This window comes from Diceros bicornis, chromosome 19 (assembly GCF_020826845.1).
Source record: "Diceros bicornis minor isolate mBicDic1 chromosome 19, mDicBic1.mat.cur, whole genome shotgun sequence".
Taxonomy (NCBI): Eukaryota; Metazoa; Chordata; class Mammalia; order Perissodactyla; family Rhinocerotidae; genus Diceros; species Diceros bicornis.
Genome location: NC_080758.1, coordinates 26,455,686 through 26,461,179, shown reverse-complemented (window position 1 = coordinate 26,461,179; position 5,494 = coordinate 26,455,686).

Here is a 5,494-nt window from a genome sequence, read left to right as displayed (position 1 = left end):
TCCTGCCGTCTGGCATGTATCTTTGTCTCAGCTCAGGAGTCTTTTTGCCCCTGGCAGCTTGGGGACTGGACATCCAAGCCACATATGGGTCAAGTTCAGGCCCATCGGAGCCAATCTGGGCCGTGTCTGAGCTATGTCTGGGGCATATCAGACCGCAAGTGGGTAATATCCAGGGTCTCGGCCACCTCCCTGGGCTTCAGGAATAAGAAAGCCAGTTGTACCCTCCTGCCTTCCGTGTCAGCCTTAAGACCACCTACGGTGGGACAACTTCTTTGGTGGGGGACACAGGTTTTGTTGATCTTGGCTGTGTGGGGGGTCGAGGGCTCTCTGCACAGTGTGACTCTGGCAGGAGGCTTTCAGTTCTGGCCTGGACCCTCGATGGTTGTTTGACCCTGGGATGTGGCTTCCCCTCCGTGGGCCTCAGTTTCCCTCTATAAAATGGGGAGAATCATAGTCCCCACCTTGGGGGGCTGCAGTCAGGAGGAAATGAGAGAGAAGGGCTCCTGGCACACGGAAGGTGCTCAGACAATGTCCTCTGTGGGTAATGTCATCGTCACTGTTGTCACCTGGCCTCCAGGATGCTGGCCTTATCACTGAAGGCCCTTCCCACTTGGACGGTGCTTGACTGCCATTGTCTCCCCGGCCTCTCTGATGCCAGCAGGCTCAGGACAGACAATATGGCCCCTGTTCTCCAGGCCCCGGGCCTGCCACAGCACACAGAGCCCTTCAGTTCCACGAGGGGCCCTGCAGGAAGGGGCAGGTGGGGGTTTTGGGAAAAGGCATTACCCAACTTCACGGCATAAAGAGGCGTCAGAACAGCTCACAGCCTGGGAAGGCAGCCAGGAAGGAGCTTCTCCAACCTACAAAACACGGACTAGGCCGAGAGGGACACGGAGGGGCCAGGACACGACCCTGCGCGAGGCGCTTTCCCAGGGTCAGCGGACAATTTGTGGGCAGTTGCTGAGTGCTAGGCCCTGTGCTGCAGCTCCCCACGTGTCCTCGACTCCCAGTCACACTTTGTGGTCTGCGTGCCACACATCACATTCCATTATTTTTCTAAATCATGTTAAATCTGGGCTTGAACCCCCACTCACAAGGGAGATGAAAAAGTTGATCTCCATCTTGTCTGGGGTAGGTCTCTTCTGCCTCCCTAGGGTCATATAGGATCTGTCGCGGGAAGGGGGCTTTCGAGGAGCCTGGAGGATGGGCAGGGCCTCTGCTCTTGGGTCCCATTTGGTCCCAATGAAGGGATCTCTGTCCCAGCCCACAAGATGTTGTCAGAGGCCAGTGGCTCCAACACCCTGCCAAGCTGGGCACTTCTGTAACCACGGGCCCTCCAGGCACCAGCTCAACTGACCCCATCTCTTACCAACAGAGTGATTAAGAATTGTGACTCAACAGAGTGATTAACATTTCAGAAAATGTGCAGTCACATAGTCAGAGCATGCACAGAAGAAGAAATCTTGTCCTGAAATGACTGCAGAACCAAAGGACTGGGGCACGACCAGAACGCGACTAGAACCTGAAAGTCAGGCTCTTTTTTTTTTTTTTTTTTGTGAGGACAATCAGCCCTGAGCTAACATCCATGCTAATCCTCCTCTTTTTGCTGAGGAAGACCGGTTCTGAGCTAACATCTATTGCCACTCCTCCTCCTTTTTTTTTCCCCAAAGCCCCAGTAGATAGTTGTACGTCATAGTTGCACAGCCTTCTAGTTGCTGTATGTGGGACGCGGCCTCAGCATGGCTGGAGAAGCGGTGCGTCGGTGTGTGCCCAGGATCCAAACCCGGGCCGCCAGCAGCGGAGCGCGAGCACCTAACCACTAAGCCACGGGGCCGGCCCCCAGAAGTCAGACTCTTATCAGAAGCGAGGCGTCCCTCATTCAGGAAGATCGGTCTTAAAATTCCTTCCCCACCTCATCATAAAGGTTTATAACCTTACCATAAATGTTTGAAGCCCATCAATCAAAACCAGTCCCTCTAGCATTTCCACGTGCCAGCCTGTTCTCCCTAACCTCATAAATTTCACCCCAAATCCTGAATCGGGGAGACAGATCTGAGGGAACACACCCCTGTCTCCCTACAGATTGATCTCGCAGAATAAAGCTGGTCTCTTTTCCCAAAGACTGATGCCGTAATTAATTATGCACATTGGGCAAGAGAACCCCAATTTTGTGCAGTAACACTTCTCCAAAACAGCCATGGCTGTGGTTCCCAGGTTCTGACCGCCCACAACCTCTGGGGCATAACCCACTTCCTTACCCCTTGGGGGCAGGGAACAACTCCACACTGGCTCCCACAGTGCCCCAGTGGGACTGAGCCCCAAGTGCCCACAGGGTCACTCCCTTGATAACACGCCAGGCTGCCTCTTTCCCTGCCTCACTTTCCCCTCCCCCACCAGCATCTCCTGGAGTCCCCTCCCAAATCAGCTACCTGCTCTCAAATCCCAGTCTCAGGGTCTGCTTCTGTGTAGGCAAGCATTTGCTCTGTGCAGGTACCGTGCTAAGGGTCTTCCAGACCTTCACTACCCAGCCTTCCCCACAGCCCATGGCGCCCTTGCTGGACAAATGAAGAAACTGAGGCTCTGACAACTCAACACGACCACCAAGCAGCCTCTAACCATTACACCACACTGCCTGCCTCTATCTGCCCCTTCATCACTCCCCTTGGGTGGAGTCAGAACTAGCTAACACTGACCTTGCGTCTCCTGGGCAGCTGCTGCCTTCCAGAACCCACTCGTCCATCATCAGCCCCTGTGCCTGTGTGTCCAGCTGAAGAATGGAGTTTAACACCTACCCTGACCACGCCTCTGAGTTGTGAAAGGGAAAAGGACCAATTATGGGGACAATCCTGTGGAAAACCTAAAAGCCACCTAGAGATGAATGCACCTGCCCTTGGGATGATGCCCTGGACAGCAGCTGTCGAAGGATTCCACGCTGACGCAGCCAACTGGCCACGCCTGCAGTGGTGGCACCGGGATTCTCACGTAGGAGGACCTTGCATAGCACTTTGGTTGGGAGGGAGGTCTCGGTGTCTTGGAGCCGCATTGCACGGCAACACCGAATTTCCCTTTCACTGGGTAGCCAGTCCCCTCTCTGGGCCCTGATATCTCAGCCCAGTTTCGCCACAGACATGCTGTGTGACCTTGAGTAAATCACTTAACCTCTCTGAGTCTCAGTGTCCTCATCTACAAAATGGAAATTCAAATAAGTAACTTTTTCTGAACACTTCCTATGCGCCAGGTTCTGGGCTGGCGTCTACATGAGTTACCTCAATGAATTTTCACAATATCCAAAAGACATGTGTGGATTTCTTATTCTCATTTTACAGATATGAAAGTGAGGCTCAGAAGGGAAAGTAACGTGTCCCCAGTTACACAGCTACTGAGTGACAGTGGGGATTTGAACCCAGGCCTGTCTGGCTGCAGAGGCACGGCATGGATGGCATACATGGAAAGGGCACAGGGGATGACCACAAGGTGGCCACTGGACCCCTCCCAGCCCTGCCTCTCCCCGCACCTGCTCTCCTCCACATACCCCCAATACACACCTTCATCCCTTGGCTTCTGTGACTGCCACATCCTGTATTAGGAGCCCTCTCAGGCCCCTCCTGGGAGCTGGAGGCCCTGTCCCAGGCTCCGCAGCTCTGATGTTGTTCCTAAGGGAAAGGGCCCACCCCCAAAACCGCAGGGGCCCCCCACTTCCTCCCTGGGGTTTGCTGGCCTGGTCCCACTTGCTCGGGCCGCAGTGACGGGCCCTATGAGTTTTGGCCAGAAGCCCCTTGCCACCAAGCTCCAAGAGGCCCCCTCCCTCCCCTGAAGAGCTCCTCTGAGCGCAAGCCCCAGCCAGGGGGCCGGACTTCCTGCCCTGTGTCCACACACACACGCTTCAGAGCAGGTTATAAAGCTTGTGTGGTTCAGTGAGGCTGGAGACGGAGGCCGGGGAGAGATTCCCGACAGCCCCCTTCTCGGAGAGGTAAGAACGGGGAGACTAACACGGGCATTTCTCAAACGTTTCTTGGGCACCTACGATCACGTGGTGAAGTGGTGCATAGACTCTTAGCGCCAGGCCAACCTGGGTTCAACCCAGGATCTGCCACCTCCCACCTACGTGCCCTTGGGCAGCTCATTTCTCCCCTCTGAGCCCCAGTTTTGTCGTCTGTAAAATGGGCCTGCTGTCAACGATCCCAGACCGTGTGGCAAGGACTCGATGACGTGATGAAGCTTGTGCAGCTCTCAGCCTGGTGCCTGCCACACAGTGAGGACTCGAGTAGAGAGGGTTGGTGCGGATGATTTCAGGCAAGAGACGGAGAGGGCTGGAAGACAGGGGAAGCACCAGGGCAGGAAGGGAGGAGGGACCTGACTTGGGTGAACTGACTGAGAAAAGAGCCTGACGTAGGGACTGACTATACGCTGGTTGGATGACTAGAGGGGAAATTTAAGATCAGCCTGGAAGCAAACTATGAATCATTGATGCCATGAGTACCAATTTCCCAGTCCCAAATTCACATCTGCAAACAAACAAAAAACTTTCTTTTTCTGTCACCCAATTGAATCACTGTTCTGAGCTCCTGTGCCACCAAGCAGCAAAAAATGGACGTTGCCTATTGAAGGCAACGCCAGGACTTTCTCAGGCACCCCAGGGCAGGCTCAGCCACTTTGGGGGTCTCCCTGCTCGGGGGCAGCATGTACCCTCTGGGTGGTTTCTTCATGGTTTGGGTGGCGTTGAGGAGGAGGGGCGCAGCAGTGGCTCCTCCATGGGTCCTGCTTACACTGGCATCAGCCCTGGAGACGTCTGTATCCGGCTGGTCCCTGCCTTGCAGTTTCAGAGGCCGTGTCTGCTGGTGGCACACCCTTGCCCACCCGGAGAGCACCCTGCCTGCAGGCTCTGGGGTGCCAACTATGCCCTGCTGGCCACCTGGGTGGGGCTGAAGTTCAGGAATCAGTACAAACGTACTGGTTGAACTACCATGGCGCCTCCCCCAGGACCCCATCCCCTGTCCTCCTCAAGATCCAGAAACCTCCATGGTTAAAAAGGAGTACTCCATCTCTTAACCTCTCCCGATGTCACGCAGCCACATTAACAGCTGTTGGGCACACTGCTTGCTAAGCGCTTTGCGCATATTGTTGAATGTGTTCCTCACAACAATCTATGTTTACCCCCATTTTACAGCTGAGAAAACTGAGGCACAGAGAGGTCAAGTAACCTGCTCAGAGTCACACAGTCAGGAAGTGGCAGAGCCTGGGTTTGAAGCCAGTGCATACAATGGGGAAGGGCACTCTGGGCAGAGGGAACCGAAAGCACTAAGTGAAGTGGTGGGACGTGCAGGCTGTGTTCCAGGACTAGCGATCTGGAGCTAGGGGGAGAGGCGGGGGGGGAAAGCTGGGGAGATGGTTCTAGGAGAGGCAGAGCTGGGAGATGCTGGCTATGGGTCCCCGGTGGGGACATGGAGGTGGCCACTGGGGTTCCCAGCTCTGTGTCTGCAGCTCCTGGCCGGGA